This window comes from Pieris napi, chromosome 15 (genome assembly GCF_905475465.1).
Source record: "Pieris napi chromosome 15, ilPieNapi1.2, whole genome shotgun sequence".
NCBI lineage: Eukaryota > Metazoa > Arthropoda > Insecta > Lepidoptera > Pieridae > Pieris > Pieris napi.
Genome location: NC_062248.1, coordinates 12,224,792 through 12,239,145, shown reverse-complemented (window position 1 = coordinate 12,239,145; position 14,354 = coordinate 12,224,792). Strand labels below are relative to the sequence as shown.

The window sequence follows — 14,354 nt, the reverse complement described above, 5'->3', positions numbered from 1 at the left end:
TTTTTCAGATTTTTTATCTCCTCTGAGAAGTAGTTGCTTTTTTCCTTTTTCTAATTCTAATTGTTCCTTAGTCTTTAAAGGTTAGGTTTACCATATTCTCAAGATAAATTTTGAAGCTGGACTTCTGTACTGGTTTGGTTTTGTATTGGTAGTACTTAAGTGCATGTCTTGGTGGGCAGTAGATAGTTGATATTGCGCTTCATTGATAGGCTCATAGCCACAGCGTGAATATGTTCTTTTTCATAGTTACCTCATGGTGTTTCAAACTGTCCTTTATTATATCTGTGCTTCCCCCACTGGATTTATTACTTGGGTGAAGGGCATGGTAGGCTTTATATCCTTAAAGTTGAATGTATGACTCCCTGGTAAAATGTGTTTCCGATACCAAACAGTTGTCAATGTTTTCATATTTCAGAATAATATGAAGTTCTCTTTGGTGTTTTAAAAGCCTATTAGCATTCCATGCCATTACTTTTAAAGACATCATTGCTTAATAAGACGTTTAGAAGCTGCTATTTTGGTGCCGCTTTCTAGTTTTTTAAGTCTTTCATCAAAACATGTCGATAACGTATGGTGTTAATCTTTTCATCTATGCCTGTGTTAGCTGTCTCATTTTGTTGTGTTGAGGATAGAGTCTTGGGGCCTTTAGTTATCTGAGCAAAGGAAACGGTCTTTAACATAAATTTTGTTGGTTTTACAGATTTGCCCGTTTCAGTCTTTGATTTTGATTTTAAGACGTTTCTCATTTTCTGTAATTCTTTTGCAACTACACAGTCTCTGTAATAAACTGGAAGTGTGACCACTTGCTTGTGTGTGACCAGTGGCTTGTTACAGCTTTGCTACTTAGAGCTGCCCTACGATTCTGTAACTCACTTTTTGAGTTACAGAATCGCAAGGCTGTATTTCTGTGTGTGCCCGGCTCAGTTTCGGTGATTTCAGTGGCCGTACATCAATTTCGCTGCCAAGTAAATACATAATTTCATAAATATTTTTTATGTTTTCCTGATGGTGGAAACAGAGATAAACATGTTAAGCGGTTTCTTGTTTTCCCAGCTATATTTGACGGGTGCGTCTAAAATTTTAAATACTTGGAGAATAAGGTCTTCAACTATCTTTTCAGCCTTGCTTGTTTTCGTACGAAGTATCTTCTACTTTAAGATGTTTTGTGATACCTCTGTAGGTGGCTTCGCTATTATTGGTGTTAATATTTACCGATCTATTTCTGAGCATTTTCACTTCGAAAGAGATTTTATTTAATTCATAAAAAGATTGGTATTCCAACACATTTTTTCAACAATCGGGGGTGGAACCTTTTTTAGGTTTTATTTGGTTACTTTATTATTAGTCACTTGTTTCATGGGGGAAGGGGAGGTGTTTAGTTTCCTTTTCTTCCTGTTTTTTGTCGCACCTGCATTCCGTTTCTTTAGAATGTTCTTCTTCGTCCGTCTCAAACTGCGTCAGTGTGTTGTACATTTTCGATCACAATAATCAATATACCTATTATGTATAATACGCGACGCTTCTAACCGAAATGAAAAAAACAGCTGAACCTATAAATTCAATTGATTTAAAAACATGAGTTAGGAGGAAACATTTCTTTCTAATATCCAATGCTACAAATATTATATAAGTATATCCGCAAAATTGTTTACTTACAAGTTTACCCCAGCCGCTCAGTATACACGACAATCCAGACTTGATATCCTCTGTGGGTAATGGCAGGGGCTGAACCTTTTTATTGAATTCGATGGTCTTTTTCGTACTTATAACAGCAATATCGTTGCGGAATCTATATGGCTTGTTATGTTGTTTGTGAGAATTGATTTTGCTTATTTCATACGTTGTACCACCTTTACTTTTCGATAATGTACCAACTACAGCGGTTAATTCGGATGGTTTAAAACTGAAAAAAAATTAACTGAACTTTATTAAATATAATTTCAAAAGCTCAGACAAAAAAAGGCAGCCTCTTATACTCTTAGATCAGCGCTTTACTGCACATATGTATGTATTATTAGACCTTTCGACACAATGGGCAGCTGTCAGTATCCATCTGTCGGAGATGACGGCACCGCCGCAGAAAGTCCAGCCATCTTTTTTTGTTTTCAGAGCGACTTGGTGTGGCACAAGGCCTTCGGGTGCGTCTTTGCCACCCACCACTCGGGTGTCGGGCTCTTGCCCTCCAGTCTTAGAGGCCAGTCCTTCAGCATCGCCTACAGTAAACGGAACTGTACTTAATAGGTAATTAACCAAAAAGAAAGATATAATTAATAAGAAAATAAAAACACTTACCCTATACGCTCCATGCGACTAACAGTAAAATAAAGGATATCTTTGAGACGTCCATCATCATTTACAGTTCTGTAGTAAATGTACATATTCATAGAATGCCTTTCTTTTTATATACGAAATGTTATCTATTTCATGAATAAATTATTAAAAATTCATGTCCTTTAATGGCAAATACCAAAAAAACTACAATTAATTTTTAATTTCTTTTTGTTATCGACTGACAAACTGGTGACTTAATTATTATCATATATAAATTTTATATACATATAAAAATTAGTAAAATATGATTTTGTTGAAATAAAGGTTAGAATAATTGCTCGGAATGAATGATGTTTGGGTACGAAGCGTCCTAGCAATATGATAGTGTTTTCAAACGCAAACTCACAATATCTTTATTCATGTAGGTAAACAAGTACACTTATGAATTGTCAGAAAGAAGTTAAATTAATTGTAAATTTACATTTACTACCAGTTCGAAAGTCAAGGGCGTAGAGCGGGTAAGAAGAACTGTCTGTGTATTGTCATACAAATTGTTTGAACTGGAGCAAATCAATCCCAAGGATTAGTATCATTTAAGTATTCCTCAAATTTATAAAAGGCTTTATTGCTATATAAGCCATATTTTAACACTAATACTATAGTTTTCAAACAAGAAATTAAAATAATAGTACAGGACATAATATAAAAAAGATCTAAATTAACTTTTTTTCGTTTCTCGAAATTGAGTAACGATTCAAACTCAAACTCAATAACTTTATTCATATAGGTAAACAAGTAAAGTTATGAACGTCAAAAAAGAAGTTAAATTAATTGTAAATTTACGTAGAGCGGGCAAAAAAGAACTGGCAAGAAACATTCCGCATTTTCGTACAAAAATTATAAGACATATTCCCTAAATTCCACACTAGTGTTATATTGCTTTTCATCAATCATTTCATATAATTTGAACCTTTTTCTGTGTAGCTCCTCATTTGCCTCAGAGACCAATAAAGTCTTTTGAGGAAATACCTTCGATCGATTGTTGGTAGGACTCTCAAAATGGGAAAATGTACAGGCTTATAAGGCGTACAGGGAATTTTTGCAAGAGAACCATAACCGGACATGAACTGGGACGTCACATGCGGTCACGAGTTTGTATGTATGTGAAGTGTCACTGCACCGACATTTTTGTTGTTAGAATAAAGTTAGACTTAGTATTGGTATATTATACTCACACCAATATTCAAGATATTGCTATGGAATTTCCAAAGCGAAAACTATTTGAGTAGAACTCAACTTGCAAATATTATTAAAAAAAATAGAACTATTATTGTAATATTAAGGTATGTATAATCATTTGCTGATTGACTGTTAATTATTATTTTACTGAAATATTTTGTAGGTTCCATGTTATATGGATTAGATATAGATATTGACCATGTATTAAAGGTTACCTGTATAATGTGTAAGAGCTAGTTGATATAGTTATTAGGGTAGTACAGTAGGGTGTCACAACCTCTTTTATAATCTATTTCCTACTCCGACTCGAGTCGGATGGCCAATTCGGGGAGATGTTCGAGTCAATTCGTAACAATTCGTAAACAACCGAACGAGTTAAATGAGCAACTATTGCACATGCACACTTATAGCAAGATTCTAACGAATATGTTTCATATAAAATGTTTAGAATTTAATTTAATAAATATTAAAAGTTAACAAATGTTTCAGATTTAAGTTCATTGATCAAACTGTAAATCACCAAACCACCACGAACACCACCTCAGCAGTAGGAAAACAAACCGATTGCGAAACTAAAACGAAATTCCAAATGATGAGGTCAGTGATTCCACCGAAGTAGTGTAACTGACAACTCATTTGTGCTTTGAATATTCCCATATCGCAATTCGATATTGTTTACAAGTTCTAGCTTGTTTTGCATTTCTGTCGTCTTATTAAGCAGTAGTAGTTGTACAGGGTATCTTTAAAAAGGCTAGGGGCACTACTCTCAGTCTGGGCCTTAGATATTTGTCCGTTTCGTGATCGTTTCGTTTAATAAGGGTTAGAGTTGAGATTATTATAGCAAATGCAAGAAATAATAAATGTTTTGTAAAAAATTCTTATAAAGTTCTTAAAAAATATTTCACTGTTCTCAAATTAAACAAATGTATTATTTAATATTATAGTGTATATATAATATTTATTTAAGGCCTAGTAATATAATATGTGAATCACAATAGCTCAGCCTGTTGCGTTGTGTAATTATAGGCACGTCCAAGATACTGCCTGGTTTGTCACAACTTGCATAAACGACAGTAATAAAAAAAAAAAATAAAGAAGTTCTAAATAAGATGATTTTATTACTACTACCGTTTCGGGTGGTTACACGATGAATATAGAATCTGAAGGTATGTGTTTCATGGCTACCACTCTTCAACGTCTCGATTTGTTCTGCTCATATATTAATATGTATGGATGTCGGTGATGTTAGATAGTGGGAACTTATCATCAACTATTACATACGATAACAATAACTCAATGAGTTTTCTATAGTCTACCTACTACTGAACGCTACTTTTTACCTTCAGACTTTTTGGGAATGAGCAACACAGGACTGTTTTATTTGCTTGAGGACTCCTCTATTATTTCATCCTTCAACATTTGCTTATTTTTTTTTACATTCAGTAAAATTTGTTACTATATAGTAGGTATATTGAGAACATCAAGAATAATTGGTAACATTGTTATTTCCGCGGGTATCGTGTGTGGAACAAAAGCGATGTACAAGCTAGGTAACGTCTCCAAAAATTTTATCGTACAGGAAAAGTTTGGTAATGACTTAAAATCATTACTAAAGATTTTAACATATAATTTTAACACAGCGGTTGAGAGTTACACACATTACATACACGAATCGATTGTGCCCTGAATTCAAAAATTGCTAAAAATAGATTTAATTCAAGTGTATGTATGTAATTCAATATGTCGTTAAATGTGCGAGAAAAAGATTTACGCAATGGTGTACAAAATAGTTGTCAAAAATTAAAAAGTGATAGTGAAAAAGTGGAAAAATCAGACACAAAAATAGTTTTTCAACTTTTATTTGAAAACTAAAGCGTTGACATATAATTTTTTAAATACATATATTAAATTACTGTATTATCTGAATTTGGCTTTATTATATTGTTATTAATTTTAATTAAACTCACACGTGGCATATCCACGTTTTATGAAATATGCAAATTCTTAATTAGAAAACGTTGACGTCATAGTTTCAATGTCAAATAACAATAAATTGGTTAGAATAAGTACTTTTTATGCTAATTGCTTCGTAGTAATTAATTTTGATAAGGTTATCGTTTTCCATTATTCGGTGAAATTTAGTTACTTTACTAATTCAAAAAAAGAGGATTAAAAGAAAGATGAAAAGAAATGTTTATACATGTTTATTGTTTATCTATGTATTACATCAGAAGTATCATTGACGATGGGCGTCTCAAAGACACAGAATATGACACAGTCATATTGTATTATATTTTCCATGATCAAACAGTTGGTATTATAAAAAGAAACTGGAATAATTATTTAAAAAACTACTATTCTATTTGTTTAAGTTCTTAAAACCTAAACCACTGATCGAACTATTCAAATTATTACATATTATGATTCTGATGAAATACTGCTCAGAGATGTACTTAGACAAGAAATTACGGCGAGAATAGCTTTTTATTTACCAAAATAAACTATTTTTAGTAAAGTTTGAATCTTAGTCAAGTTAACTTTGCTGCAAGGTTATAAGGTAGGTAATACTTGTAAATCACCTTTTTTTTTAAGAAAACTACGGAATTTAGTGAATAATAAGAAAGAAGTTGTATCGCACTGCACCAACGCAATTGTACTCTAGAATATTGTAGAGAAGATGTATTATTAGAGATTCAAAGTTGTTTGTAATTATAATAATGATGTTAAAAATATACATAAAACATATAAAAAATTCCCATACGACAGTATGTTTGGAATTATTGTGAATTTTAAATACTAATTTCTATTTTTCAGTAGACTGATTGTGATAATAGTAGGTATAATTTTATAATGTAAGTTGATTTGTAATCTTAAAGATTAATATAGGTTTTGGCCTTGCTTGGAACTAAAAATGGGCGACGGTATCACTTAACATCAGGTGAGCCGCCTGTCCGTTTGCCTCCTATTAGGTATAAAAAACTCAGTCTTGAATAATGAGTGTCCATGAATTTATAAGTTTATTATATATTTGTGCAATTATTATTTTAATATGACATGAAATGTTAATAGTTAATAATTATTGCAAATTAGGTGTGAAAGAATATAAAACTGCCGTAAAAAGACATTTATTATATAGAAATTATTAATACATATACTTAATACAATCTCAAATTTGAATTTTAAAGAATGCCTTTAAAATTTTCTACATAATTTTATTTGTTCATAAATACTATACAAGATAAATGCTCCTAGCTAATAAATACTTTAAGTAAAAAAAACGGGTGCGTGTACTTATGTACGCGCGTAAGAAGTTATACTTCTTTGGTATTATGAAAAAATAGTTTTTGATTGCATGCAAATAATTAATTACAATAAAATAATCAAAGTCTGGAAAAGGAGTCATTATAGTCAATAAAGTTCAGTTTACATTTGAAAATTAAATAAATATTTATTATTATTCTTTTACATTAAGTGTAACATAAATTATATTAAGTAAGAAGTATATATTATTATATATTTAGAACATCTCTACCAAACCCTAAGATGTATGTTGTAGCTTTGGCAGTATTGCACAATATAGCCATTGATTTAAAAGAGGAACCTATCTCTGATGATGATGAAGAGACCCTTCCCTCACTACCAACAGTGCCCTCATCTCAAAATACACTGCGTGGAGCAGCAGTGAGAGCCATTTTTATTGATGAAAACTTTTAAGTTTGATAGTTCTTAACTTAGGTTGTTTTAACAATTAAGTTATTTAAACAAATTAAACGCTATTTATCTTTAAAACATTTTTATTTCATTATACTAGGTATTTATTTTTAAGTGACTCCAATGTCTTCATCAGAATTTCAATTATTGATATATAGAGTCGTAGAATATTTCTAAAAAGTTACTGTAACAAACGCAATAAACAAAAGCAATGAATAACCGTTCATGTTTCAGTTTAACTCAACAATAATACTCGATAATAATAATACATACGGATAGTTAACCTCAATTGTATTGAAGTACTTAGGAAGGTTGATGAGCACAGTTTTTTCACAAATATTTTCTAATATTAATTAGTATTGATTTAAATATTCAATTTAAATCACTTCTGATTATAATTCAAAAAGCATTGCTAAATTTCTTTGAAAAAATAATTAAAACTCCTATATTTGTTTAAAAGGTAAATGTCATTATGGTCATTCAAAATTCTTGGCATAGCTGCTAACTTCACGCATATTCTATTTTTTGTAGATACTTGTAGATTTATACTTTTTGATACTTTTTACTTGTAGATTGTCTTATTCCCATCTCGCTCGCGCACGCTATAATCATGACTAGTTCAATTCTTATCAAATACATCTAATTAATTTAAATCATCTTACAGTAGTCTTTATCTTGTGAATTGAGGTTTTTATGCTTTTTTTGGTTGATATTGTTTCTTAATATATACCATATTAATTCAAGTAAAATCTATGAAAATACTATATCGCTGAGACAAGTAGTAAAAATAACAGAAACAAATACAATATAATTATTGTCTAAATATCGACCTTTTTAATGAATTAATCAGAAAATCGGTACTTGTGCTCGTAAGCCCTCCGGACACCGTTGGATCTTCGGTCCTTGCAGCGGTCGTGTGTGTGTCTAGCATTTCGAGTGGTCTACAATTATTTGAGTATAGTATAAAAAGTTGAAAAGACGACGTTTTTCGCGGACCCTGCTACTTCTTCAATACAAAGAGTCCCTTCATGAGTTGTGTGCAGCGATGTCGCGGGCAACGATTGTGAGAAAGTTTAATGGATCTGGTTAGCGTTGCGCCTTATTAAGTTCTCATGTTATTGTCGCACAGGTATATCCTTTTTTTAACATATTATCAGTTCTTGATTTTCCTTATTTTGACATGTGTGATGTTTGAAGGAATAAAAAAGATTTGTTAGTGAAAGATGTCAATACAAATAACGAAAATTATTGCACTTTCCGAAGTTTGATGTCTCACGGTCACTGGAGGTGTCTCTATAACGGCGACAACAGAGTCTCTTTAAACGCAATCCGATATCTGAAAAGTTAGTTATTAAAGAGGAATTGAGAACCTATTTCTTCCCATTCAAACACTTATAATGGTATTAAGTCATCAGAAACGAGTAATTAAAATATTATTATGAAATTGTGGGGAATTAATTTGAAGCTGTCATGCTAAAACATTAATAATTCTCTGGAGTCCATCGAACAAACTTGATATTAATTAATTGTTGGTTAACTTTATAATAAATAAAAAAAATATGATTGAGATACTGATAAAGGTACATTAAGCATCAAAAATAATTGTTCAATCAATTACTGATGTGGCCAGCCCGTTGCAGTGACAAATATATATTTCTGTTTTTTTTTATTTATTTGTACAAAAGGAATCGGGTTCGAAAACCTGTCAAAACACATAAATAGTAACTTCCTATCCAACAGCCTTTGAGAGTTCACGACTTTAATAATTATCAGAATTAAATGTTCCGACACCAACCCACACCTTGCTTGTATTAGGCAAGATTTAAAATAGAGTACATACCTATGACTCATAATATTGTAGAGAATAGGGTTGACCGTAGCAGATATGTAGTAGAATACTCCAGCAGCCAGGAATAGATGCTCGTTAACAGTGTGGTAGTGCGCCGCGCTGCTGCCAGAGATAAAGAAAAAACGCTGGAAGTGGAATGGGGCCAAACACACGCAAAATGCTATCACTACGGCCGCTAAATTCGATAAACCATATAATACAGAATAAGGAAATAAGATTCGTAACTCCTAAATGCTTTTGTCATTCAGCCATACTCAGACTAGTCCATTACATAATCTATAATCATTTAAATATCTAATTACAATTAGGATTTATCGGACAGACGAAATCGTTGTGTAATCAACAAAGGAACGCAGTTACGAATGTCTGGTCAAACCCAAATATAGGCAATAAATGTAAAATTAGAAGCATTTAATGTATACTTCTTTTTTGACGTTCATAAGACGTGTACATTGTGCTATTATGAATAAAATATGATTTTTGACTTTTAACTCTTGAAGATGGACAAAAGTTGTAAAAAATACCACGTAGTAGACTCTACGGTTTTATTTGTTTTAAGATATATAATACGGCCTTTATCTAAGATCATCTTCAAGCAAATGTCATAAATATTAAACGCACCAACAGGATAGCTTTATTTTATATTATTTAGATAAAAATGGAGATCCTACATAAGATGAGCTTTCGTAGTTATATTTAAATCAGAGTGGAACATTATGTTAGTAATTTAATTTATTTTACTGATTAAACAATTCGCAACCTTCAGTTTGCGAAGAATATGATCTATATAACAAAAAAATAAGTAGTATTTAGATTATAGAAACATGAAATCGATTAATCGGTTATTTGTTTTGGTACATTTCCATTTAAATGTTTAATTAATAATATGCAAATTACATTTTGTTATTAGACGATAAGAAAATAATTATATTTTTTTGTCGTTATACAATTAATTACCAAGCATTTGAATTATGTTCTTCCTCGACTGTGCCTGCCTCGCTTCGCCGTGAATGCTTCCATATACTCCATTTAAAGTTCCAGGGCAGCCAGGATTGTGGCTGTGGGTTGCGATTGTTTCCCTGGAGACAATTTGAGACTAGATTATTAGATCATTATTATAGTTACGCTATTGAGTTAAGTTAAATTTTGTTCAAAATTAAATAATAATGAACGTACGAAAACGAACCTGAACCGACTATGAAATCGAACAGCATTCGTAGGAACAAGTGTCAAAGGATTGTTTCAATATGGATTGACTTCCAGTTTCAATAATAAAAATGACTATGAGGTCCACAAAAATAGGGCAGAGGACGGATGGCGTGCAAGTGCGTTTTATTTGGCACTTGTATTAATTAACTTTGCTAGAAATATGTCCATCGTATATCGATCGTCTACTACACTACAACTTCGCGGTCGTAGAATCGGCTGGATCCTATGTTTCTTTATAATCTGCAACAATATGCGTTGCAAAAAGCGGACACATTTTTAATCTCCACTAACTCAGGGTTTTACTAAACAGAATGGACTAGAACGTGCAATCTGCGGCAAGGCTATTTTTTCGGACTGCCCATCCTGAACTGATTTGACTTTGAAGTTTATAATTTTGTAACGGGACAATCCTTCTTGGAACAGAACAGTTATGTGTGTTGCTGCCTGGATTGAACCCGACAAGGTCAGCTGGGTGTGGTTGTAGGTTCTGGGTCCAATAGCCAATTAGTCCATAAATAGTAGGATCAAAAGTATTATTTAAGGTCAGGTAACTCTGACAAATCGTCTGAAGTCGAGAGCACGCATAAGTTCTGTCGCTGCGCACTGCTTTCGAGGATTCATTAAAAGTTATCTCGCGACATAACTATGCTAAATTCATTGCATGTCTGTATTTTCTCAGGTTTACAATTAGTTTGCAGGCGTAATTAAACTACGCTTTCGTACCTACTTTTTAGGGACGACCATATATTTTGTCATTTGTTCTCATATTATTAATTTACTCTTCCGCATAGAGGCAGGGCTTAAATCATTTATGCTACAATTATTATATCCTTCTTGCGCAACCCATGAGTTTACTAGTATTATTTAATTCTTTTTTGCATTTATGTTAAGTATTTCTATTTGATGCATTCCGTTTCGATAAAAGTATGACTTACTTAAAAGTAGGAACAAAATAATAATTTTTAAATATAATGTTGTTAAATGAAAAATTATTGCAGATTATTTTGTTTTATTTTTTATTGAGAGGTGTGGTAGATTATAAAACTGATATTCAAAAGACATTTATTATAAATACATTATTAAAACATACAAATACTTAATACAATCTCAAATTCATTTTTTTGTTTACTGATTTTTTTTTAATAAAGACTATACAAGAAGAAAGGCTCCTAACTAATAAATACTTTAAGTAAAAAATAACTAAATAAGTGACTTTTCAAGATACTTATAGATTTGATGGATTCTTTATTTTAGTTAAAATATAAACATTACATTTCTATTAATTTACAACATATAGCAAAAATAAATATTTTACTTTAACATATTGAAATAACTATTAATATAACTATGACTAGTTTAATTCTTATCAAATATATCTAATTAATTTAAAACATCTTTCAGACAAAGGTGAATATTCCCGCTAAAATGTGCCATTCAGTGGTCTTTATCTTGTGAAATGAGGTTATTATGCTTTATTTGAAATACAACCAAATGAATTCAGATAAAACCTTCGAAAATACTTTATCTGAGACAAGTAGTAAATATAAGACACAAACAAATACCATATAATCGTCTCGATTTCGACGTTTTAAATTAATCAATCAGCAAATCGATACTTCTTGTGCTCGTTAGCCCTCCCGACACCGTTGGTACCTCGGTCCCTGCGGTCGTGTGTGCAGGGCTCCGCCCCGTAGTAACTATTGCGACGCGGGCGCTCCGTACGAGATCTCCTCTCGTGACTATGGGAGCGCACGCGAACTAGTTGGGTACCTAGAGGTCAGTTTATCATTAAAAATATTACCTGACTAACAAGATATTTCTTTACTAATAACGTCACAATGCCGTTTCTATTGAATACGAACTCCAGCAGAGTTCAAGATCGGTCTATTCAGCATCGTGCATTTCGAGTGGGCTACGGTTTGAGTATTTAAATACAAAATTAGAATAGCGTTGAAAAGGGTTTTTCGCGGACCCGCTTCTTCAATACAAAAGAGTCCCCTCGAGAGTTGTGTGCTGCGATATCGCGGGCTACTCGATTGCGAGGTAGTTCTATGGATCTGGTTAGACCCAAAAAGTCGCTGGCGAGGCTGATCACCTACTTGACTATAATATTCAGATATCTGATGCCTAAAAAGGTTTTAGTGCCTGATTTATTTATTTTTTAATCGCGGACATCATAACAAAATAGGTAATTTTGATTTTATTATAATGAAAACAAATTACATAAGTAAATCAAGTTTGGAAAACGTAATCTTCCAATTATTCCAAAGAATAATAATGGTATAAAATCATCAATAAACAATTAATTAAACTATTATTATGAAATTGTGGAAAATTAATTTGAAGCCCTGTTATGCTAAAACATTAATCATTCTCTGGAGTCAATCGAACAAACTTGATATTAATTAATTGTTTGTAAACTTTAGATTAAATATAAATTTCTTAATATTCTGATTAAGATACTGATAAAGGGACATAAAGCAATAAATAATTGACTTAGCCCGTTGCAGTGACAAATAAATAAATGTTTTTTATTTATTCTTACAAAAGGGTTCGAAAACCTGTCAAAAACACATAAATAGTAACTTGCTATCCAACAGCCTTTGAGAGTTCATGACTTTAACAATTTTCAGATTTAAATGTTCCGATGCCAACCCTCACTCTGCTTGTTAAGATTTAAAATAGAGCACATACCTATGACTCATAATATTGTAGAGAATAGGGTTGACAGTAGCAGATATGTAGTAGAATACTCCAGCAACCAGGAATAGATATTCGTTAACAGTGTGGTATTGCGCCTCGCTGCTGCCGTAGATGAAGAACAGACGCTGTAAGTGGAATGGGGCCCAGCACACGAAGAAAGCTATCACTACGGCCGCTAAAATCGATAAACATTTTATTTACTTTTACTTTTCATGTTAGAATATAGATCAGAGTGAGGAAATAAGCTCCGTAACTCCTAAATGCTTTTGTTACACAGCCATACACAGAGTAGTCCATTACATAATCTATAATCATTTAAATATCTAATTACAATTAGGATTTATTGAACAGCTTTTGTTGTGAACAAAGGAACTCAGTTACAAATTTCTGGTCGTGTTTTGGTGCCTTATCAGCGACTGGGATAACGCTAAAACTACTACTTGTTGGCCAAAATCTTGGCCCTTAACTCTTGAAGAAAGACACAAAATATCACGTAGCAAACTCTACGGTTTTATTTACTCTAAGATATATAATATGGCCTTTATCTAACATCATCTTCAAGCGAATCTCATAATTATTAAACGCGCCAACAGGATAACTTTATTTTAGATTCTTCCGATAAAAATAGAAGTTTTTCATAAGATAAGCTTTCCTAGTTATATATAAATTAAAATGGAAAGTTATCTAAGTAATTACATTTTTTTTATTTATATTTAAACATTGAACCACCTTTAGTTTGCGAATAATATGATCTGTTTCACAACAAAACAATAAGTAGTATATAGATCATAGAAACATAAAATCGATTAAACGATTAATTGTTTCAGTACATTTCTATTACAATTTTAATTATTTATATGCAAATTGAATTTTATTAAACTTTACAACGATAACAAAATAATTATATTTTTTGGGTCGTTATATAATTACCAAGCATTCGTATAATGTTCTTCCTCGACTGCGCCTGCCTCGCTAGGCCGTGAACGCTTCCATTTACACCATTTAAAGTTCCCGGGCTGCCAGAATTTTGGCTGTGTGTAGACCTGCAAAATCACTGACAGTAGTAATATACCATCAACAGAGTATAGGTCAACTCTTATATGGCCTATGCGTAATTAACTAATTTACGAAAGCAATTTCCACTATCCAATTCCAGTATAGATTTTGTGGTTTCGCCGTGAGAGTCTTCCACTGATATTTATCGAGTTATATAAATAAATGATAACTACGGTTCTCCTCTTCGTTACTTTAGTCAGTAGACCGTATTCGTCAATTTAAACAAATGATGTTGACTTAATATTAAATTTAAATCTCTCAATATGGCAGGCACTTTTAAAATTTACTGCTGACATTTGCTGATGTCGTTAAAAGT

At 32.0% G+C, this 14,354-nt stretch overlaps 1 long non-coding RNA gene across 1 annotated transcript; it reads right to left on the bottom strand.

Moving 5' to 3' along the window:
• Window positions 1-1,856: 1,856 nt before the first annotated feature.
• LOC125056771 lies at window positions 1,857-2,417 on the bottom strand. Its single transcript, XR_007118111.1, has 3 exons — window positions 2,293-2,417; window positions 2,021-2,213; window positions 1,857-1,903 (listed from the first exon to the last, which is right to left on the bottom strand). It is a non-coding gene; the product is annotated as an uncharacterized LOC125056771 (long non-coding RNA).
• Window positions 2,418-14,354: the final 11,937 nt, after the last annotated feature.